Source organism: Aythya fuligula, chromosome 27, assembly GCF_009819795.1.
Source record: "Aythya fuligula isolate bAytFul2 chromosome 27, bAytFul2.pri, whole genome shotgun sequence".
Lineage (NCBI taxonomy): Eukaryota > Metazoa > Chordata > Aves > Anseriformes > Anatidae > Aythya > Aythya fuligula.
Genome location: NC_045585.1, coordinates 3,039,477 through 3,064,846, shown reverse-complemented (window position 1 = coordinate 3,064,846; position 25,370 = coordinate 3,039,477). Strand labels below are relative to the sequence as shown.

At 41.7% G+C, this 25,370-nt stretch overlaps 1 long non-coding RNA gene across 1 annotated transcript in view; it reads right to left on the bottom strand.

Moving 5' to 3' along the window:
• The window catches only part of LOC116499410, a 110,786-nt gene extending 86,911 nt beyond the window's left edge, over nt 1-23,875 (bottom strand). Inside the window, exon 1 of the long non-coding RNA XR_004254233.1 lies at nt 23,821-23,875. This is a non-coding gene — a long non-coding RNA (uncharacterized LOC116499410). The remainder of the gene's footprint in view (nt 1-23,820) is intronic.
• Nucleotides 23,876-25,370: the final 1,495 nt, after the last annotated feature.

The window sequence follows — 25,370 nt, the reverse complement described above, 5'->3', positions numbered from 1 at the left end:
TTTTTTTTTTTTTTTTTAATATATAAAAAAAAAAATGGCTTACTGACAGCTGCTTTGAAATGAAAAGTCTGGTTTTCAAACAGCAAGAAACCCTCTGGTGATGACATCAAGCTGCTGTCTGAAAGGAAACGAAGCAGAATTGCTACTTGCACTGAGGTGTAAACTAGGAGTACGTTACGAAAGCTGCTTAATGTCCCAACTCCTAGGCCACCCCCACAAGAAGTGGCTGCACTGGGATACCTGCACATGCGCTGCTTTTCTCTGTAGAGACCTGAGAAAGCCAGGGAAAAGCACGGTACGCTGATTATTTTTGTAAATTAAAAACTATTTGCTGCATTTCTGGATCTTTGCCAGCCCTCTCTTCAGCAACAGACCAGATCTTTTGCTTCACGTGCAAAGTTGCAACCTCCGGAACAAGAAAAATCCTTCCTGCCCTTCGGAGAAAAGTTTGCGACCCTGAGGCCTGAACAAGCCTTGGAATAATAAGATTACAGAATGGAAACCAATTGATTCTGGAAGGATCCTTTGGGATCAGATACTCTTATTAATCCTTAGATTACCTGTTAAACGGGATTCCTCTGTTCAGTTGGTAGGACTGGAGTTATGCTCAGCAGCAAAGCATGCGGGAATCAAACCGCTTGCTGCTTGCAAGCGCTCCCAGAGCTCAGGCTGTGCCAGCTTAAAAAAGAGCTCCAGCTGCCATCATTGCACTTGGACAGAAAAATTTAGAGAAGCGCAGTCAACAAAATCTTTAATCGTTAATTTTATTCACCCCTCAGCTCCAGAAATATCTGGATATTTCTCCCTTCCAGGGTATACACACCTTGGTGTTTTCGTTTAATTGCTCTTGCACCGGGGTGTGTTATTGTAAAGTTGCTAATGAGAACTCGGCTGGGCACAGGGGTTTGTTATTGTGGGACTGCAGCGCAGCATGAGGCTTTGCACACTGGTTCATTACTGAGGGGTTCTTCATTCGTTCTGGCCTGTTGGCATCCACACTGTTGACACTCTTGGCCTGCTGGCATAGATCTGCTTGATACTGTTGGCATTGCTGTTAATAATACTGTGAGGGTGCTGGCACTGATGCTATTGTTACCGTTGGCACCGATACCTTTCATGTGGTTGGCATCGATATTTTTAAGTTAAAGCACACAGAAGTGTTTTTCAAGGAATAAAAAATTTTTTACCAGAAAAAAAAAAAAAAGGGAACAAAATTGTCCTCGACCCAAAGTACTCAAGATTTTATGGAGATTCCAGTTTGAACTGGATTTGTGTTTGGATGGGGATCAAAATCAGAGCAGTCCTTTGGCTTTCCAAATCAATTACACTGTGCCTGCAGTTTCCAGCCTTTGGGCATAGTGGCCAGAGAAGATGGCACGGCTGCCAAACTGCCAAAACAAAATCTGGGGCCTCAGGCCAGCACTGTGCATGCTTGTACCTGGATTTGGCTCTGCCCAGCACACATTAGGATTTTAAAATAAGCCTGATCCTCAGAGGGTGCGAGAACTTCTACTCATGTTCACCAACCAGCTCACACCCGCTGAAATCCCAACCCGTATTATCTTGTTCTGGTGCTGGCCACACGACGGGACAGTCACTTTTTAAAAACAGAGCCTCCTTACACACTGTGATCATTACTGCAGACGCATCATCTCTGAGACAGAAATACATATAAAATTCAATTTTTTCTTTGGGGCTAGGTGTGCTTTGACAGTGCCAATCAGTTATGGTACACCCTGCAAAATACAGTTGTGATGAAATTACCGTCTTCGGTTTGAGGAGCAAGGGAGTTTTGGAAGAGCATGGCTTTCTTCCGCTTTGTATAATTGCTTTGTTATTTTAGTCAAAAATGGATTTTAATGTATCCGTATTTGACTCTGTTATAAAGATTTAGAACTTTTTTTTATGAACTGTAATTAATGTATTTACAATATTTTCTGTATTAAAAGTGTTCTATCACAAAACAACTACCTCCAGTTTAATGACAATCATTTGCATCCAATACACTTGACAAGAGTGTAAAGTGGAATCATATAAAACAATCACCAAATCCCTAAACCTCCCAGTTTGGACCAAAAAGATCATTCACAAGTATTTCAAACCCCTGCCAGCTTATCCAGTAAAGCTGGGTTGACAAAATACTACATCACATTTTCTCTACCTACTTAAAACCTATTTCTCCATGGTTTTCAACCTTTTCCACTTTGTGAGTACTCAAGATCTTTCTGAGGATGTAGAGATTTGAAGCAAGCTGAAATTTAGACGTGTGTTTGCGTGAGTACCTTTCCAAGACCCAACTCCCAAACCATGCAGCTTGGGCTTGTGTTCTCCTGCTGACTGTGCTTGACCTGCATGGGCAAAAACCGCCTTAATATCTGAACACTTTCAATAGGCAGAGTCTGCAACCCAACCACAAATGCTGTGCTGCTATCAAACATCTTCAGCACTAGAAACCTAAGCAAAATGTATTACAGAACACACCTGTAGCTGTTTATGATTTACAGCTTTTCTTGGCCCCAGCATCCGATGGAAAAAAGGATGATAGCATCCTCTGCGACGGAGCAGGAGCATGTGTCCTACAGCTCCCAGCCAGGTCTCGCACAGCAGCACTCGCTGTACGTACAGCCTGCTGTTCTGTTATGCAAACGTGACATCTACTGTCAAAAAGTCTCTACTGCAAGAGGAAAGTGAACCCAAGAAAAGTGAAGGCCTCTACAGTGCTCCAGTTGTCCAGAGCCCACAGTACGTAGTCCCAAAGGACTACTGCGTTATCAGATGATTTTCCCTCTGTGCTCTCACACTTTGTGCTGACTTGCAGTAGTTTATCTGGGTCCAGCTGTCCCCTTATTCCTGGCTAAGGGTCCCTTGCTCAGCACGGTCTGCCACATGTACGTGGTGCGGGAGAGCAGCAAGCCATCTGCTGGCATCATGCAGAAGGATGCAGAAGGGATCTTGAGCATGGTACAGTCACCCTCAGAGAACTGGCCTTGGCTGAATTTGCATCTTCTCTACAGGGACCACATGCAGCACCTTTGTCTTGCTCCCAGTGCAAAAGCAAAGCCGTTTCACACTGTTGTTCCTTTCTTCCGTCTGTATGAATGAGCACTCTGTCTCCCCTTACTCCCAGGGACCCCAAAATGTCTCTCTTCTGATTCTTTCTGACCTCTGAATTTACCATCTTCTCTCATCCCTCTTTTCCCTCTCTCCCTCCCTCAGTCTCTGAAGGATGTCACTACCAAGAAAGCAGAAGCCCTTTGCTCTTACACCCCCAAATCGACCTTCATTATTAATAGTTTTGGAGGACTATTGGAAACAGGCAAACACTGGACCATCACAACAGAGCAGATTCCTCAGTATTTCTCGTCTGGCTCTCTTACTTGTCCACTTTGATGTGCAAATGCAACACTGGCCGTTAGAGGGCAATGGGACATGGAAAAGAAGTTTCTCTGGCTGGCTATCGGATGACTGCTATCACCTCAAACAAATCAATTCTGAATTTACTACATCCTCTGACCTTGAGCTATGGATTCGGAGACATTAGCAAGGACACCATCAGCCAGGAAGAGTGGGGAGATTGGAGCACGTTCAGATTTTCAGACACGGAGGCACCAGGCATCTAATAAATAGCCTCAACCCAGCCCTAACATGACACCACAGACAGTACATGCTTTGAGCTCCACACAGCAAGAGGCAGACCTAATCGATTCTGGGTTTACTGACCAGAAAATAAAATACTGTCCAAACTCGGAATCAGACCTATCAAAACAAATAGCAAATGTCACTTATAACATGAAATTAAAGATTTTCTCCTCTTTTTGCTTCCTTATGCCAGTAGATCTTTCATAGCTTCTGCAGAAAGAGTCTACTGATGTGCAAATCAGTCAAAATTCATAGAAATATTGTAGATTTCCTAACTGACAGACCCTGAAAATGCAGGCCCTTCTGTCTTTCTACTATCCAGCTGGGGTAATGGCTATCCAGTGCCACAAAGAAAATGTCTCTCCCTACGATGTCACTTGCCACTGATGGGTAATATCAGTAAGTGTGAACCCCAACCATCAGCTCCTTGGTATTATTTACCAGGGGCTGAGAAGTGCCAGGCTTTAATCGTCAGTTTATCAATAACTTCCCAAGTACAGCATTACTGGATGCCTCTGATCTTCCTCCGGTGCCGGGGAAATGGGAGGCCCTGGGGAAGGAGCAGGGATGTCTGTCGGGCCGCCAGCAATTGCCACAGCCCCCGGATCACTTTAAAGCAATCTTTAGAAAAGTGGCACAGATATTAATGGGCTGTTACTGACATTAGATCCATAAATAATTCTGCATAATGCATGGCCCCGGCCTTTTGAAGGTCTAGGGAAAAAAAAAAAAAAAAAAGTGGAGGCTGAAATATTGATAGATGTGTCTGCAAGAGCTATTAAAAAAGGGAGAGCAGTTGCCATGGGATTGGTCTATGCTGATACCCAGGACCAAAGGGTAACGTTGGTCATATGCCTGCTGAAATAGATCTGAGTACAGAAAACAAAGCAGCAAGATAAATAAAAGGAATAGCACCGCTTAATGGGACTTTGGAAACAGCAGTTTCCCCTCTTCAGGGGTCAAAAAGTGATGTGAAAGACAGGAGAATTTTTCCAGCAAGCCCCAGTACAGGTGAGGACGGTCTGGGTGTGCTTACTTTGTGCTGCAAATACAGAAAAGGTCTCTTACATCCGTCCATGCATGTAGAGAGAAAACAACTGTCCTACCATGCACTGAAACTATCTTTTCAAGTCCTTAAGTGCACTAGAGTAATGTATTTTCCATGTCAATTTGCAGCTGTCACAGACATGTCCCCAAATCCCATCAGCGGGTACTTCCCATTAAAGTGCTGCGACGAATTGCTAAACATGTTTTATAAATTAGCTCCTCCAAAAAAAAAAAAACACCAAAAAAACCGCTACCCAGCCCTCTTCCGTGATAAGGCTTCACAACAGTAGAAGACCCGCGGGATGACTTGAACAGACGAGAAAACTGAAAAAGCACAGCGCAGTCTCCCAGTCAAGGTGCTGGAACAGATGAATAAGATTCCCCCCCTGCAGAGATGCCGACTGAGCTCCTACATACTTGGCTGCGGGCATCTGAGTCCACAGCTCTCACACTGCATACAATGCCTTGATGCCTTCTTTCTTGTTACACACACCTGAGCACAGCCCGAAAATCCCCACTGCCAGCGTGACACCGCTCATGTAGCTTACAACCAGATTTCAAGGCACCGTTCCCTCTGTGACTCTCCAAAGGTGCTGAGGGACTGGCTCCCATGCCAGCGGTCAGATTTCTTGGCACTTAACAGCTGCAGTCGAGGGCTGGCTTTTCAGAAGAGTTTAGCATCTCCTATACACCCAGTCCATCAAGCTCACTCACCTGGAAACTCAATTCCAGCCTTAAGTTCCCTGTGCTTCAGCTCCACGTGTTCAAAATGAGGACACCACCTCCTCTTTCCTCTCCAAACTCAGGTCCTCACTCACCCCTGCAGGCTGCAGAGGGGATGCCCAGCTCCATTTGGGGCTGAACCTGCTGGGACCAGGTATCTAAACTTTCATGCTGTGTCCCCATGCCTTTTGGGATCCCCTCTCCTCTTTTTTTCGAGGTGTTTGCTGTAGCACATGCAAAGGGCTCTGTGTTGATCTTCCCTAGAAAAAGAATGGCTTGCAGTAACCATGCTAAGGTGCATATCAAAAACCACTGATGTGACCACCTAACACACAATTTACTGACACACCACTCTGCCGGGAGAGATCTTTTTTGAGAATCCCTCTGGTGAAGCCCTGAGAAGGATAACAAATAACTCTGCCTAGGTCCAGGCACGCTGCAGCAGCCCAGCACCCAAAAAGGGTGAGGGAGAGGCAGAAAACGCAGTGGGGACCTCAAGCCTGAATCATCCGGCAATCACCAGACCTCCAGAGAGCTGTAATTCACTGTGAATTTTTCATGCTAGAATCAGCTGTGTGCGGCAGGCACGTAGCCGAATGGAAAATAAACCTGAAATATTAATGATCCACAGCAGAGTGCAGGCAGGAAGAGATCCATAAACGAGGACAGGGAACCTTAGATAGCCTGCTAGAACTGCTCCTTTCTCGTCTAAAACAAGTGAGTTAAAATAACAGACTTTGTCCCGCAGGCACTAGGATGGGAGAGTGATGGATTCCAGGTTTTGGGGCATGCAGCAGCTGCTCTGGGTGCACCACGCAGGGAACCTGGGTTAGCTCAGCCTCACAGGGCGATTTTGGGGCTCAACCACCACAGCTTGGCTGGTACTGACACCCGGTATGTCCTCCCAAATTGTGGGGCTGAGCAGCACAAGTCACAAGGCAGACAAAGCACAGAGAAGAGGACGGAATGGGTCTCGTTCTGCGCTTATCAGTACCTCTGGGCAGCTGTCTAGACATTGTAAATCAGCAGACTTCCCCCTCTTGCTGATAAGAGCTGACCCCAAACTCTTTGAATTTAACCAGAGTGGAAACACAAGACCTCTATGTCAGTAACAAGCAAGAGCTAATTCATACCACCATAATGTTTTTTGTTTCCCTTGAATGATTATATTACTGATTTTACACTTATTCCTTATTCATGTTACCATTTCCTTGCCTTAAAAGCCATCCTGACACAGGGTTAGAGTCATTTACTCAATCACTGCCATCATTAGGAGCGCTGCAATCAGAAGAGTAGTGCCTTCTCATTACTTATTTAAAACGTGCCCAGCAGCACGGATGTTTAAGATATATGCTGAATTATGCCCAACAGAAAGTGGAAGAAAAAGCAGGTATCCACGTGCAAATTCTGAGCATCTGCAGAGTACCCCATGGTGTGGGGGAGGAAAGTAGAAGCTCCAGTATTAAAAAAAATAAATAAATAATGGGCCAGCAGTTGCATTTTTACACCAAGAATAAACCTGGTAGAAAGTGTTACTCAAAGTGAAAAAAATGGTGGATATATTTGGCCCACTGAATTATACACCACGTTTCGTTAGGAAAGAGAGGATACAATCCCGGTTAGAGGAAACCATCTCAAAGTTGTGTAGCATCTTTCCCTCAGATTGATTTTGACATGTTTGCATGAACACAGTTTGCTAAACCATACCCCAGCAGCTGCAGCAGAAGGCAGATAGTGGGAGGTTTTGCAAAAGCTGGGATTTGGACCACCCTTTTCCCCGTGAAGTGAGAGCTGCTGGTGCTCGACCCTGCTGCAAAGCGTGGGTGGTGCAGCGTGTCCTGTCGCTGTGAGCCTGGGAAGAAACAAGACCCTGGCTGGAACTGCTATCGCTGCTCACTTCCCTGCAAGCCACCGTTGCTGCTAATGGCACATCCCAGAGCCTTCAGCCAGGGTGTGCTTTGTGAATCCACCCAAACCTGGAGCAGGGCTGCTGTGAGGCTTTGACTCAGCCCATCTTATCTGAAAATGTTAGCCGCAAAAGAGAAGTTATCACTCAACTGTCTCCTAGCAAATTTTCAGCCCCACGTGCAGGATTCAACCTCTGACTGCTCCCCGGAGCCCCCAGCGCTGGGCTGTGCCCTCCCTGCACACAAGAGAGGTTTAAGCCAATGGACAAAAAATGACCTGGAACAGCACAGGGCTCCCTGCAAGCTGCTGCATTCCCCAAAATGGGGTGCCAGGAGCCAGCCTCTCATTGCACAAGCTCCCTACGAAAAGCACCTGTCCTGTGCAGCCCAGAAATGCGGCGTGGAGCCTCATCCTGCCCCGTGGTCCCAGGCAGCTCACCCCCCAGGTCTGCATTCACAGAGACACTCACTGCCATCAGCTCATGGAATAAATCATGAGTGCTGCTCTTATAATTTATGAGTATTACTGTGTTCTGGAGAGGGCTGCATACGCCCAGGCTTGGAAGTAGACAGGAACAAAGGAGAGTTGTAGTCTTTAAGAATACATGGAAAGCATGAGAAGAATACTGTGCTCATACCCAGAATACTCGGTATGTAAAGGCACATGTAAACTGCTACATAAACATCTATAAGTGCTAAAGACACATATATAAATCATTCTATGATATAAACCAGATAGAAATGTGCATACGAGTGCAGAACACTGGCCATTTAATGCCATCTACATGTAGAGAAGATATTCATTTAGAAAATATTTAACATAACATGGAACTATTACAATTTTATATATATGTATCACTATGTTTTGGGGCCAACTTATTTCTTTCCATCACAAGTGTTACTCAATCTGTTAACCCCAACATTTGTAGTCATCTAATATCTCTTCCAGGCAATCCTTTGATAGATGGCCAGCAGAGCCTGGTGTGTTTTGCATGTGACATTTAGAAAAACCCTTCAGCAGAATTTTACATTGTTTTTCAGGTAAATCAGATATGGAATAAAATCTATAAACAGTTCTAAAACTGCTGAGCAGCTGAAATAGTAATTAAACTTAAAAAAAAAAAACAAAAAAAAAAAAAAAAAAAAAAAAAAAAAACAAAAAGGTAGTTTTCTTTACTAATTTTTCCCTTGCATGTATGACTTGGATCACTATGCTCAGCTGGACAAACCGTACTTCACCCTGTGGTATTTCTGAAATTAACAGGGCCATGGATTTTTATAAGTTAAAAAAAAAAGGGGGGGGGTCCATCTTCAAAATGGTTGTTGATTTATTATTATTTTTTTAAAACCTCTGCAGAATTTTATTGTTTTGAAGAATGAAAGTAGTTTCACTCCCTGTTCCAGGCTTCTTTATTTCCCTTTCCTTGGTACTTATAGTCCTGATTTTTTAATTTATTTTACACAAAGAAAAGAAAGGAGAAGAGGGAAAAAGAATAAAACCAACCTCTTCTACCCTCCATGAAATAATCACTTTTTATTACATCAGATGGAAAGCTCTAAATATTTTTTCAGTGAATTTTTAAAAATCTACATTCCCTAAATCTTTTATGCTTTTCCAGCCATCTCTAGAAGCTTTTTAAGACAGATTTGCTTCCGCATTACGAACAGGGAAGCAGAGGTATGAGATCTGGCATTAAAGCACAAACTCGGTGTCTTTGTGCCACATTCCTCAGGTTGGGGCAAAGTGTTTTGTGCAGGGTACAAGGACTGCAATGTAAACAGCACCCTTCAATCTTTATATTTAGTTTTGAGCACATACTTAGATAAGAAACATTCATTTGTTATAGCATCACTGATTTTTCCCTTTTTTTCCCTTTTATTGACAAAGCTCCTCCAACTGTGACATCAGGGAAAGCGATAAGGATGCTGTTAGACACCACACATACAACTTCAACCATAACCAGAAACATCTGTAACATTACTCTTACTGCTTCCCTGGCAATATTTGCATCCCAGTTCGATCTCTGCAGAGGTCAGTGGCAACACTTTCATAGATTTAACATGACCTTCACAAACGCTCCTGTTTTCTATTTATACTGTAACACTAAAATTTCATTTTCTGACTGAGCTTGCGTCGAGCTGCCTGACAGACGATAAATATAATCACACTTAAGTTAATGGGCAGGACACCAAAACCAAAAGCTTTTATTTTCATTAAACATCATTAGATGTGGCAAGTCTTTTATCAAATCTGTCTCCTATATTCACTTTATTAAAAAGTCCATCACCCTAGACTGCTTAATGTAGTCAGCAAGGACAGAGAGTAAATTTTTATTAAACACAGGTGGAGACAGACTCCTGAGAAGTAAATACATTCAAAAAGCCTCTTTAGAAAGGATTTTGAAAGGACATGCAAAATGAAATAAATAATTCAAAGGCTGTGGGGAAGGAAGGGGGGTTATTCTACAAACAGTAGAGCCTATTTCAGCTAAAAAAATAGCACGAGTCTTATAAAACCCAAATCAACACTATTTAGATGAACATGGAAGTTAAATATTTAGATACTTTTGAATACCCAACCTCAGTACACACATTACAATGAGCTTCCAAGCCCGCAAACCACCACTCACCAACAGACTGATGTACAGTCTGTGGCTCCAAGGACTTCTAGGAATGGCTACGTGAGTTATATGATAAGGATGGCTGCATCAAAAAGTTACTTCCCCTCATTGTCATCTGCTAGCTTTAAGAACTATGGTTAGGACATCCAGAAAAGTTATTTATCTCAGGCTGTATTTATAGTTTGAGCATTTACTTTCAGAGCATCTAAGGGACCAGTTTCTAAGGGAGCAGAGGAACCACTGATGTGAAGCACTTTGACTAGGGTTGGGGCTGTTCACCCAATAGAAAACTGAACCAGCTAATTTTCTACCTGTCTTTGTGACTCCAAAAGTTAAATAAAGAAGGACAAATAAGTCAGACTTGTAGGTTCAAACTAGACAGGCCTTTATGATTGCTGGTGTGTCTGCAGAGGAACAGGAAGGGGAGAGATCAGGCAATCTGGCCCCCCATTCCTCAACACCCAAAGCACTGGCAGACCCTTGGCTGTAAGGCATTAGGACTAGACCAAAGGTTTATTTATTTTTTTCCCCCCATGCAGCTTAAAGTTCTGCACCTTCATGTTCAATTTAAAAACCTTCAGTGCACATAAGGTAACATCTCTTTGCAAGCACCTGAAGCTACCCCAGCCTGTAAGAACAACATGAGCTGCAACATCTTGAGGACAGCTTCTCTTGGGTGAGCCAGCTTGTCATCTCCCATCCGTGCTGACAGTATTTTTGGGCAGTAGGCAGCACTGCTTCACACGTAAGCCTTGTGAGACCTCGGTCCAGCACACTGGTGCCACGAACCAGCAGAGCACATCACTCCCAAAGCCAGGGAAATCAGACTCCAGGCTGCAGAGAGCGCTGCTTCCCCAAAGAGCCTCTGGTATGAAGGAGCATTTTGCACATGGATGGGGCCTAAATGGTCTCAAGAGTGACTTTTAGACAAGTTGTACCTGCCACACTGCAAGGTTTCAGGATTTGACTTGGAGCAACCTCAGGAATTTCATTAACTTGTGCCTGTGGTAATAGGTACAGATGTGATCTGGTTCTGCCCTGAGCTCCACACGGGTTGGATTCGAGCTGAAAGTCAGATTCCACAGTGCATAGAAAACTTGCTGGACTCTGCATATGGAGGGATGTCTGTCTCCTTTTGGAGAAGGCTCTGGAAATTAAGTGATGATTCTGAAGCGATGATTCAGTGAGAGGAACCTACCAGAACTGCTTTGGAGTCATGCACTGTTCACGTCCAATAAACAGGAGCACAAACTGCATGTGAAGAGAAGTAGAAACAATTGTGCACTGTGGCAGATGTAAAGTTACAAAAAACAAACAAAAACAAACAAACAAAAAAAAACCAACTCAATATTGAGCAGCATACTGAAAAAATCAGATTATTGCTTGCTTTCGTGTTATCTGACTAGTGCGTGGGATTTACAAACCACTTTGAAAGCACTAACTAATCCCCCAAATAGGCCTGCACAGTCAGCACAGTAGAGTTTAGCCTTGCAGCCTTCCAGATGGGTAAAGTGAGGCAGCAACTTTATGCAATCTTTCCAAAGTCACAAGGGAAGCAGCTGGCAAGGGCAAAACAGAAAGGTGTTAAACCTCAGCTTTCTGTAACTAATGCCCTGTGCAGCCTGAGGACAAAACCTTTTGGTACAAACTCAATCTGTGCTCACAAGGCAGCCTCCTCACCTCTTTCATGTACAATCCCAAATTCCTGGTCTGCAGGAAATAGTCTATTCCCAAAGCTACACATCTGTTAAAAACGGGGAGGCTGCTCTGTGCTGGTGCTTGCTTTCTGAGTTTGATTTAGAGTTGTTAACATTGGCCTCTGAGAAAAACCTTTGCTTTGCAAGAAAGAAATGCCGAGCTGGGTGTTTTCCTGGTGTTGTGTTCACCTCCAAGCCCAGGACGAGAGGGTGCTTTTCAGTAAGGTCAGCTCTTTGGAGAAGTGCTGAAGTGCACAGCAGCAGTGGCACGACCTTTCAAGCCATCAATTAAACACCTAACAAACTGCCCGTGCTGTCAATTAAGGGGGTAATTTTCTGTGACACCAGCTTTTGAACAAGTTGTCAGTGGTATCCCCTAGTCTAGGAAAAAAAAATAAATTTGTCTCACTGTGGGGCTGATCTAAAAATCACTTAAATCAGTAGAAAAGGGAATTTTTTTGTTTGGAATCTGACAGACAAGGAACTGAGCAAGAGAACTAAGTGCTGTTTTCTCATCAGTTATGTTTTCTCATCGGTTATCCTTGGGAGCAGCTTGCATTGCTATTCATTTATCTTATATGTTATTAGTATCACATTATTAAGTTATTAGCAAATTATCATAATATTTACGAATGCCTGGAATTATGAGTAATGACTTACTGGGAATACACAACGTGCTATCCCTGTAAGAGTAAACACGTGCAAAACTCAGGCTGTAAGTATCTCCATACAGAAAAAAAGGAAGAGTGCTGCACAGTGCACAAGGAGATATCATGTTGTTGTGCTGAACCCCGATGCTTTATCTGCTGTCAGAGCTGAGCTAAGGGCATCACGCCGCAGGGAGCCAACCTCGGATGTCTCAGAAATGAGAGCAAAGGCACCCTCTCGGTGACTGCTGTTTGTCAAAGTGCTTTCAAATGGGCTCAGATCACAAAGCTAAGTGCGTGCTTAAGTGCTCTGCTGATGATGGAGAGATGTCCAAGCATGAGGCCAGGATTACCTGCAATTCCCTGGCCGCTACAGCCTTTATTCAGGCTGGTAATCATCCCAGAACTGCCTGCACAGGACCACATCCTTTCAAAGACAGACCGTTGTCAGATTAGTATCAGGTCACAGCATTGCATCATTTCTGAGTGCCTCCAACCAAATTAAACCCAGATCTGGGGGTGCACACACCAGCTTTATTTTGCATAACAGGACTCATCTGACTACAAAATTCATTTCCTAGCTTGTGCAACCTTACTACATCACTGCATGATTTGACACAACTTCCTTCCACATTCTCACTGATTACATTGTCAGAGAGAGGAGTGTTAGTAGCTGAGCAAACCTGGAACGAGAGGGTTGCCTCAGCAAAAAGCACTTAAATCAGGAACACCTGAAAATAGAGGTTTCACAGGCAGCCTTACACCTCTTCTGGCAGATATTTCAACCTCTACAGAAATAACACATCAGGCACAGCGGGGAGGAAAGGGCTTGAAACAGATGGCTTAGAAATAAGGTTTGTCAGTGCAGATCCAAGACTTAATCCTCGAAGGAGTTGGAGGCAAAAATACTATAGGATCAGGTCATTTAGAGAGCAAGAAGTAAATCCAGTGATATAAACCTGTGCAAGACTGTACGCGGGGATGAGGATTGTTTAACTGTAGAGAATTACTTTACATCCTTTACCATTACATTAGCACACATTGCATGAGAATACCAGTACATTTAGAATACAAGCACATTTGATTTCACACAGCAATGAACCCCACAGCTTCACTACACAGAATTTAAAATCCATTGCTTCATCTGACACGTTTTCACCCACCCACCTCAGGGTGGCACATGCAGCATCACTGCCAGCACGTTGGTGAGGTGGGAGCCGCTCTCTCCATCAAATTGCCCAGCCTGGGTTGCAGCCATGTGCAGCAGCCAAGCCCAACATCTCCAGAAGCAGCAAGGAGCACTGCTGACAGTAACACGCTGACAAGGAAAAGAATTCCAGTTCCTGACTGCTTTGCAGCCAACACATATGGGTTTGCACCCAAGCAGGACTCCAAACTTTAAATCCTAGTATTATTTTAATTCCATGCATGCACACTGAAAACTAGCATCCATTCTACGAGCAGTTTTGGATCTCTACAGTAACTTGACAAATCTCAACAGAAGGAAAATTGATGCCTAAGAAATCCTACACATCAAGAACATCAGCTTCTGCAAAGACAGATGTTAAAGTGTAGATATACAGGGACTAATTCTCAGTACTTCACTGAAATGAGGCAACAGGAGAAGTAATATTATCTTATAAGTACATCTGCAAGCAGTAGGCTGAATGTTTGTCCTATAAATCTTAAGAAGGTTGGTCTTTAACAAAACACTTGCTGCAGAAAGGACACATATATCGCAGGCTGCTCCAGGCCTGAGATGAACTGTAACACCTTAAATGTCTTTATTAATGTCTCAAAATAGCATGATTGATGAGAGCCCTTCCACGGCAGGTATTGGATTCCATTGAGAACAGCAGGCTGCTTCCTTGCAAAGAATTAATCTTTGTGAAATTTATCATGTGTGTCTGAGCAGTATGAACATCTCCAGCTCTAAGCTGTGGTTTTCATTCCCCTTTAAAATAGGGAATTGCCTTTTTAAAAGGACTTTTTTTAAAAAACACAAATAGTGGAACAATTGGACAAAATGACCAGAACATTACTTATCATATAACTCATGACTCAGTGTGAAATTTTTGATTAGTTTTCAAGATTACGTGAGTATCATAGCTTGAAAAACAAAAAACAGGTTCCAAATAGCCAAGCAACACTTTAATATCACCTAAGATTTTCTTTTCACAGAACGCAGGGAGAGACAGGATTTCAAGGCAATCTTGTCTTTGCTATACTTGTTTAAAAAAAAAAAAAAAAACAATGTGACCTCAAGGCATGCACCTCTTATGTTAACCTCGGTATCTGCTTTATTTTCAGAAAGGCTGACTCTGCAGAAACCTTTGTTGAAGCATTCCCAGCGGGTATTGTAGATTACACTGGGACAGCTGAAATGTCCTGCTGCCAAGACAAGCAATTAAGAAAAACTAACAGAAAAGGGTGAAAAAAGCAGCATCAAGAAACTTCACGTCAAGGTTAAAAATAATGGATGGATTAAATGGAACTGCACTCTGATTACCTCGTCCAGAGAATTGATGGCACTTGATTTCACGGCGTGGAGTGATAGATGAAGAATTACATAGATAAACACAGCAGGCTTATTTTCCCATAACATTTGTTTTGTTTTATGCATTAATCAAAAGCATGCGGACACTCAGCTGACAAATGGAAAATGTTGCCTAACATTTCTATTTTAAAGACCTACTTAATTGGCAGCAATTTTACCACAAAGCTCTTTCAACTCAGCCATGGTTAAAGAACCTCTTCTTTGCTTACAGCAAAAAAGCAACCTGCAGTATATAAATTGTTTGTAATTATTTTTTTTCCCTCTGCCTGTAACAGCCTCCTAGCCTCTTATTAGAGGGCTGGATTTTAATTTTATTTCCTTATTCCCACCTCCAAGCAGGCAGTCCCTGCAGGTGGAGAGTGCAGCGTGATCACCAGGGAATGCATTCATTCAACACGGCAACACAGGGAAATTAAACTAAAGATCCTGGATGCAGAAACTCATGCAACTCTGTCACAGGTAGTGTGTGTGACCAGAAATAAGTCATTTATCTGAATTACATCTGCTGTGCCTTGCCTATGAAATGACAACTACCCTACCTGCTTTAATACCTCTGACTGAGGTTAGAAGTAAGGGCTTTGCTTGTGTTGGGGTTCTAAATGCAAAACACTGGTTGCAAATATTGTCCCAATTCCCTGGCACTGCTTGTTAGTATGATTTATTTTTTAAACTCTTAGCCGATTTTCCCATCAACACATCGTTTTTCTTGGGAATTACTGGTTTTCTCCTTCCAACCACATCCTAACCTTGAAAGCAGACACAGGTCAATTTAATTAAAAGCCTCAGAAGTCAGTGTAGCATCTTAGCTTTTACTCAATCAGCATCTTATCTCACCCACCCTCAGACACTCTTCATCTCGCTGCATTTCTCCCACTCCATCTCAGCAAGGCAGAGATACAGCAATTCACCAGCTAAATGATGGCATCAGCATTTGTCCCCCATGCTGATAGGACAAATGACGTCACATTTTCACAGCCTGACCTTCCTAAACCCCTTACTGTACTCAGACTCATAGGACAGCATTTCCTTCTCCCAGAAGGAAAGGGAGAGGGGCGAAGAAGCCTACTGATGCCAAACCATACATTAATGTAAAATACTCTGCTTTGAAGATATGGGAAGATAACTCAATGTAAATTAATTCTGAATTATGTGTCATAAATTGTGGATGACTACCCACCCACCCCGAATTTACTTCTGCATTGCAGTTGAATCCTTGCTATAACTCGTTACACTGCTGCCTGCAACTCCAGGCAGCCCACTCCAGCTGCTCATTTAATTATGAATATTCTTAATGGGATTGAGAAACAATGCATTTTAATGAGAGGTTAATTATGAATAACCAAATATTAATTCTGAAAAAAGCACAAAAATATTTTAATATTTTAAAGTTCATGAATGCAGCTGTAGAATGTATTCCAGAATGCCTAAGAACAGACAGTGAAGTATGCAGGACAAAAAAAAAAATAAATCAACATTTTACCTTCTAAATGTTCTTCTCTAACTAGGCAGCAAACATCATTACCCCCCTCTGTACAGTGCCTGGAGTCCTACCAAATAAAGAGTCCACAGCAATTGCACAGCCTAATCTCTCTTGCTGTAAAAATACATGATTTGAAAATGAGTGTGCTCATTAAATCTTTAGACATTAAGTTTACCTAAATGCTTCCTCCTAGATTTTTTCCTGTTTCATCTTTCACAAGCACATCGTATATACATCAGTATTTACTATACTGAAAACAAACGCTCATTTAAAGTACAAGCTATGATACTGAAGTCCCTGAAAGGCATGGAAAGATGTGGGAGAACACAACCATGGAAGCCTCATAATGTGCAGAAAACTAGAAGATATTTATTTTTAATCAGATTTTAATTTTAATGTAGATTTGTTTATACTGTGAAAGTTCTCTCAAATTCCTTGTGTGTATAATACTTTTAATTTCATATCATGCTGCAAAGACACTGGCAATGTCTCCTGTCTTTACAGAGAACTGGGAAATCAGTCAGGCTAGAGTAGGCAACTCCCTTGCACCAGCTCCACTCATTCACAGAGTTTGTTTGAAGCAGGATCCAGATAAAGAAACATTGTCTGGGTCTCTGGTTTCCTTTCAACTCGATGGGCTGAATGAATGAAAGAATTCAAGCATCAGATGCTGGCTTTGCTGATAATCTGATTTAATATCCAAATTTTTCCCTCCCTGATCTCTTTAAAAAAAAAAAAAAAAAAACAACAAACAGGTAATTTTAGATTATATTTTGCAAGTGATAAAATATTACAGCATTTTACTTTTCTGTTTATTTTATTAAACTACTTCAAGTATGCTAATGCTGTAAAACACTATTATATTATACTAAACTTTTCCGGAAAGTAAGGAAATGTCACCCGAAGGGCAACTGCAAGAAGTTTGCTACATGCACCACATCAAGAAACTTGAAAAATCTTTGCCGTTCCCCAAACGAGGGTCTCCAAAGAAATAGATGCCAGAGTAATAAACTATTTATTGAGCTAGAACTGAAATACAGACATCTCAGCCTCTGAATGACAAGCCAGCAAGGTCAAAGCTATGTACAACCCAAATGACAGCTATTTTCTCTCTGACACAGGAATTTCTAGCATTGAAACCAAATTAATTTGAGAAACAACCCAGCAATGACACTTACTCCTAAGCTCCTAGGAACTACCCACTCTATTTGCATGCAGTTAAACGGTGACACGTTGCTACTACGACTGCACAGAGATGTTTATGCATCCAACCAGGATTTCGACTGGCAGGAAACTGAAACCAAATGCTGCAACACATTACTAGGACAGTGCTCGGCTTTGTCCTACTTTTGGGTACTCTTGACAAGCTCTTGAAGGTTGAAGAGATCTGTGTTAGACAGAAGGTCCAGCCTTATGTACAGGAAGAGATGAATTATAAGTACTGGCACTGCGGCAAGATAAAGTCTCAGTTGCAGGAACAAAACCTTTACATATTGCAATGTTGTCAAATACATTAAATTATTCTGTGAAAGTTCTCTCACTTGTAAGCAATCTGGCAATTTGTTAAAATTACCACGCAAAGTTGACCTAGCATGTTCAGCCAGTGAAATCACATTCCTCCTTCCTAAGTTCATTCTGTTGTACACTGATTTCACTCTAAATTCAATTATACCTACTAAGTACCAACCTGCAAGTCCCTACCATGTGAATTAGACGAGGCAAGACTGGCTTCATACAGAGCTAAGCACAAAAAATCACGTTCTAACAAAGCTGTAGTGGATACCAGAAACCATCAAACAGTGGAGAAACTACATGCATCTAGTAAACTAGCTTATTATTTTATTATTTTATTTTAAAGCTAGCTCAGCTATCCTTGCTTGGCACTGCATTGTGCTGTGCAGACAATAGCCCCTTTGTCTGCAGGGGATCAGGAAGAACAATCATCCCTGCTAGGAAGAAAGATGAAGGCAACCTCAAAGACAGATTGAGCCAATGGGAGAAATAGATGCGACCCTGCTGAAGACAAGTATCAATTGTGAATTTTATTGCTATGTTGGCTTTTTTTTTTTTTTTTTGAACTGTTTTCATTGTAAGAGTAGAAATACGTGAAAGACAGACACTCTCTGCAAAAATAAGTAACATTTTGAAGATGTGGACAAATTAGGATTACTTCCCATGGCATTTTTATTTTAAAGAACAAATTCTCTGAATTGGAAAACATTTAGGCCAAATGGGTTATGAGGCAGTTCTATATGACAAAGTCATCAGAATTGGAAGGTTAGTCAGCTAAAACATCAGTTCAGGGGAATGGCTTGCAGTTTTTGCAGACAGTCCTGCTTCTTTGAGAGATGGTGCAGTAAACTATCAGGCATAGCTAACAATTGATCAATGCTCTCTTTCTGCAGCTAATTTTAGCACATTGTAAATACATCAGGGATATTTATAAAACAACACATTACAAACAAAGGCTTAGTGTAAACCACATAGTAGGAGAAAACCATTCTATCAAACGCTGAAAGTGACAGGTAGGTTAGAACAAAGAAGTTGCTCAATAACGATGCATAAAATCAAATTACAGCCAGAAGTGAAAGCAAGTTACACTCCTAGCTGAAACTACAGAATAAATGTGCTTCAGCATTTAGATCTGCAATTCATTTTTCTACTTTTCATTTTAATATCTCCTTGGCCACCCCAAGGGCCATTTCCCACTCTCACCTATGCCAACAGCTGCCCTTCGCATGACTTCAAGGCAAACCAGCTTACAGTTCAATTTTTTATTATTATTATAAAGCACTATGATGCGTTCAAACTCTTCTCTCCAGTGCTTCCTACTGATGTTTGGATTGCATTGCAAATATTTACATCAAACAATAACCCTGAATTATATTTCATATTTCCCAGCAGTTCTGGGGTAACTAACACTCATACAAGATCGTTTTTCCTCTAGTCTTGTTAGATTTTCAATTTGCTCACATTTAATAACAGGACAACAATCCATTAGGGATGAAGTTAAAGTGACTGCCATTAGTTATTTATTGATTTACTATACTGAGGAACAGAGTATGAGAAATAGACTTTTTGCTTTCCACTGGCCCATAAAATTGCCATAATAATCTGAAACAACATCGCTTGAAGCTTTTATATGTTCCGCAGCTATTCTGAAGCGGAGAATCTTCCTCATCTCATTTTGTCAATGAGCAGTTCAAAGGAAGCTGTATCCATTTGTTACCCACTTAACATCTGCCAATGCTAAGTGTATACATGAATATATACATCCTAAAATGACCAAAGAAAATCATTCCTGCTGTATCACAGGCAAGCAGGACACAACTTGAAGAGATAACTAAAAAGATCTGTTCCTATTAAATCAGGTTTTTCATTATTCACCACTAATGAGCTTTTCACGTAATTAATTATACCTACTATAATTATTTAATATCACATTAATATTAATGCAAGGAAAACCAGTCACTACTTTGACTTAGATGATGATTCAAATCTGTGCCACTGACAGAGTAAATAAAAGCTCCTTTACCATTTACCTTCACTGTTTCAAGATCCTTTTTCAAATAGCAACTGGCCTGTTTCCTCACCTAACCTGTCAATGAAAGTTTAGCCATAGCTATTTTTCATCTTTTTTTTTTCTTTTTTTTTTTTTTTTTGCCCAAGGGAGTTTTACAATCATGCCCAAGTGAAAAACATCATTATTAAACATCCCTACTACTTAACATGCATTTTATGGGGCATGAAAGTTGCATAAAGCAGTACAAGCAAAATTAATGTTGAACATGTTGATAAGTTGGTTATGAAGAACATCAAACACTTAATCATGCGATTAATAATTATTCCAAGCACATCATAAGATAGCACAGCATTTATGATCTCTCCCCCTAAACTAAACGCAGCTCTCCCCTGTGTTCTCCTTTCATCTTCTGAGCCTTTAGGGGAGAACTCCTCCCTGTGCAGCGTGCTTGTGCAATGCCCACAGGCACCTTAGGTCTCACTTTTTCATCTGCATTCACTGGTGTCCCCAGTCCATCTCAAGAGCTTTTTTTAGCACTAGTTCCTTCCCTAGCCCAATTCTGTTGAAGTCAAAGCTTTGCCCATTGAGACAAACCAAGGAGCTGGATATTTAGGGAACACGGGAGCACTGGAAATTTGCAGAGCCCCTTAGTGCAGATGGCTAACTGCAGTCCTGAAGTACCATCTCGTAGCCTTCCACATTATTTGTCCTGAAATAAGTCAGACAATTCAACAGGAGGTGAAGCACAAGATCTTGCAGGCTAATGACCAAGTGGAAATGCCACGGTTGGACTCAGGAGCATGTCAGCACAACTTTGCAGGCTGCCTCAGCCATAAAAATTGTCCCCTTCAAATGAGGCAGCATTACAATCCCCTGCAGATGTGCACCTCCTCTTCAAAATAAACTGATCATCAACTGTAGCAGCTCACTGGTTTCACAAAACATGTATTAGTGACTTGCATCACAAGCTACCCATACTTTCCTTGTGTCCTGAATAAATCCTAATGAAAGTTCCTATTTGAAAATGTAAAAGTTACTGGACAGAGCAGTGGCTCACTCACAGAATCAGTGGAGAAAATGTTCATTTGGTACATTACAGTGCTCCAAAGATAAACTTGCTCAGGACACAGAGGAATTCAACAGATTCTGAGGAAGCCAATTAGTTATTTCTGGAGATTTTCCAAGCTTATCAGAAAAAAAAAGTCAGGACTCAATCTTATTCAAAGGCACATCCCAACTGAAGTTTTAAGATGTTATCATCATTTACTTCCTTAATGAGACAATATTTGTCTGGAAAGAACACAACGTTCTAGGCAGCCTGAATTTCTCTGCAACTGTGTCTTTTTTTTTTTTTTTTTTTTTTTTTAAATCAATCACTGTATCTGGAGGCTGGATGTCAGCACGCAGAGAACCCTGCAGGCAGACACTGGAGGGCAGAAGCTGGCCCCTGTGCTCCGACATGCTGACTTGAGTTGCTTGATGAAGGTTTGGTTTCATGGGCTTGGCTCGCCGCTGCCTTGCATTGGTATAATTGAGTCATGCCAGCCAAGCCCAACTAATGCAAGAGCAGCTAGGCCTGTCTTGATTAAGGAAGATGTGAAAGTCAGCCAGAAGGAAAAAAATACAAGCTCAGCTATTCACTTAATAACTAAGGAAGCTTAGCTATAGCACAGCGGCTCTTGCCGATCCGTATTCCACAGATGATTCCCAACACTTCATACCAGATATATTATTGTTATTCAGAGTAGAACCCATGCATTCTTGCAGGCATTTAACCTTGCTGAACCACAGCTATATCACTTCACATCACCTTTTTCCAAAGATTTTATTTGACACTAGGCTTCCTTTTGATCTTGGATTTTTTACTAGACTCAAATTAATCTATTAGGCTGGAATCTAAAACCACCATTAAAACAAAAATAATAGTGTGCACGAATCAAGTTCAAGGATCAAGGTCCACATAATCTTGTTACACTAAGACGTTAAGCCCTAATAACCATTAAATCAAGAATACCAGCCCAGATGATCCCAAATATTTTGGCATCAACTGACCTCCCCCCTGCTTCACTTCATAAACTTTAGCTCAAACAGATAATATATTCAATTTATTGTTGAATAAGGCTCACGTCACTTTGCCTTCGACATGACAACCAAAATAATTTAAGTGGCAGTACTGTTTTAAGATGACTTGCCCTTGAATTGACAATACAGAGGCCGAGCTTTACATCAGCTATTTCAGAGGAACATGCTTGTTACAAGCACTGCAGTGATGAAATCAGAGCGCAGTGTAACCACAAATTAATGTCACTTCCAAAACAATCAGCCAGTGTGGGACATTGCTGTGGCTTGGCTAAAGCCTTGAACTGAAGCAGCAAGCCCTGGCTTCTGTCCCTGCACACTGTGTTGCTCAGGACTAACTTTAACCTTTTCCTTTCAACCCTTCCATCTGCTCAGTCCTGCAGCTGCTTGTGTCAGGGACTGTCTGCACAAAGGTGAGTGTAGCTGCGGTCTTACTGCTTGGCACTTAGTTCTGCCCTGACTGTACAAGAACAGCTCTACGAGTTAATAGAGCTACCTGCTAAGGGACTGAGTCCAGGGGAAGAGTCTTCTTTCAAAATTCATTATTTTCACCTCTAAAATTGCAAATAAATAAAATGCTCAAAGTCATTCTGGTTATAATGGTGAGTTGCTGGAAAAAGCAAATCAAGTGACTGAAGAAATAGAAACCACAGGTGGATGCTATCAGTTAGCACAATTCCCCTCTTGGCCCTGCAAGGCATCAGTGCAGCCTATTAGAAGCATGGAAGGGACAGCCACGTCACCTCCAGAACTGGGATTGTGTGCACCTTCCAGATTCATATACCAATCCTCAGGGTCTGGGACAGGGTCTTACCGTCCTTCAGAATATAACTGAGCACATTTCAGCCACCTTCTTTATTGCTTTTTTTTCTTTTTAATGGCATTCTGTCAGCAGAGTTGATCTCCATGCCAAGGAAAGAACAATCTCACAGATTTATTTATTTATATGTCAAACTGTTCCAGTTCCTGTTAAATGGCTCTTGAAGCAAAATGATTAAACCCTGGAGTTTGGACCTGGATTACAGCATGGAGGGACAGCACTAAACTCACATGGAATTAGGGATTTCTTTGGTATAATTTTTATTTCTAAGCTCTGTGGCTGTTTTTACCTTGTAAGTGAGCAGGGCTGGAAGTCAGCCCCACAGCAGCTCTGGGTATAAGCTGGCTTTTTTTTTTTTTGCCTCTCTGCCAGCTCAGTCAACTCTAAATTTCATTATAATTCCAGATACGAACTTAAGAGAGAGGTTGAGCACATAAAAAAGCTCAAGATCCTGGGATGAGATGGCTGCTTAATTCCCCTCTGTGCATCATGTATGCTCAGGACACATCTGCAAACTAGGAGTCCTGAGTCCTGCCTTCAGATGATTCTGAAATGTCAATTTTCAGTTCCTACTGCACCTTGGCTTTGCCAAATACAACTCACAGGGGCAAGAGAGACTGAATTAATGTTCCATTATTGTCAGAAAAGCATTGACTGACCTGTCAGAGCTTGGAAATGGCCGATAAGAACAGTATTGTGACTTGGAATGCAGAAGTCCCTTAGTAGAAGGTTTAATAATAGCCACAGCATGCTAATTGGGAGAAAATTACCCATTACTTGTTAATAATCTCATCAGGTCCTTAATGCCGTATGTGTTGGTATAATATCTTTTTGGGCACATTCAGCCCAATGGCCCTCAGCACTGAAAGCTGCTTTGCATTTGTAAGAGGAAGGTACTTTAATTAATGAAGTTGCATAATACAAAATGGAAAAGAAAGTCACACAGAAATAAAAGCAAATACAAATGCTTCCCAGCAGGGCTCAAAGCACCAGGTGAGTCCAGGCACTTTGTTCTAATTGCATCAATTAAACAGGTGCTGCAAAATTAGATGATCCATATTAATTGTAGGTCAAACTTACCCAAAGCCTGGGAGTCCCATGACTCTTACTCAATTCATAGAGTGAAGCCTTAAAGGGGAAAACTAAAAAGAGATATGGATTGTTGCAGGGACTGCAGATCTACAACCCTAGCACTTTTCACAGCCCCAGAGCTGAACCAGCAGAAAGGCTCATCCACCTGCATGCAGCATCAGTGGCTTCACTTAAAAGCTTTGATCTGCAGAGGGAGCAAAGGTCTTCAAGAATTTGCCTACTTGAACTCCAATACCTGTGTGCTTGCTGGCTGAATAAAGGCTCCGTAAGATCCCACGTACATTGGGATAGGACAAGTGTTGTGAGTACATATAGTCCTTAGGGCAATCTGCTTTCAGCTTACAGGTAGATAGAGTTTAGTGGTCTGTTTAACCCTTCAGGGAGGAGCTTCACACATTAAGCTGTCTCAAAAATGATCACTTGCTCTCGATAAAAACCCAGAGGCAGCTCCAGTTCAAATAAACCAGCAAATCTGTAGCATATGTAGAGAAAAGCATATATATAAAACCACTTCTGAGAGACTGCTTTGCTATGATAGCATCCCTACTCACTCTGCAACAGGGTAGCCACCCCTTTAATAGTACATTTTGGTCCTGGTTTTATAAGAGGAAGTCACCGTGCTTTCGCAGCTGATATCAGATACAAGGCTGCATGAAGCCAATAATCAATATGAAGTGGTTTGCTCCAGAGAGGTTATGAGCACCAAATATTTTAGAACAGATTCAAAGGTATTAAACGTTGTGAGTCACATCACCTTTTGCACCATGTCTGCAGGTCCCAGTGATTTATAGAATTCTTTTCAACAAGCCACGTGACCATGATACCATTTAATCTTCTGCTCCACATGAGCATTAATTCCTCTACTAAGTGGGTTTAAAAAGGAGTAATCATTCTGCACAAGTGTGAGGGGCAGCTAGAGATGCACGCAGTGCCCAGAAGAGCCCAAATTTGGCTTCCTGGGCCTCAAAAGCAGTTACCTTGCAAAGTGGAAAGCGCTGAACCTTGGCTCAACCACTTTCTTCCCAATTTGAAACCATGGACAAAAATAACCTGACAGCAACTGCATGCTAATGGAATTGAGAGGAAAAATTGATCTAGACAGATCAGATTACTTGCTAGTCAGAATTCCTTGGAATTACACTGTGCTTAAATAGAAACATTTTCCAGCAAGGCTACAAATCCACTTATTTTAAGACTTCTCTTCTAAAAACCCCTATTCTTCACTCATCCTTATCCCAAAAATCTTTTCCTCTTTTGTAATTTTTCCTCTTTCGTTACTCAGATCAGTAACAGCTACATCCCCACTCAGAATTAATACTTTCCTGGGCTCACTATTGCTATAAAAACTATGTAGCTAACCCTTACATTTAAGCGTAGGAATCTACATTTTTTGCTGAAGGACTTAAAGTAATTAAAGACAGCTTCCTGATTGATCTAGGCATATAGAAGCTACATCAAGGTACCAACTTTTGCCTTCCTGCTCTTCTGTTACTGGCATGTAACGTGCAATGCATCGCAAGCAAAGCATATTAATGTCT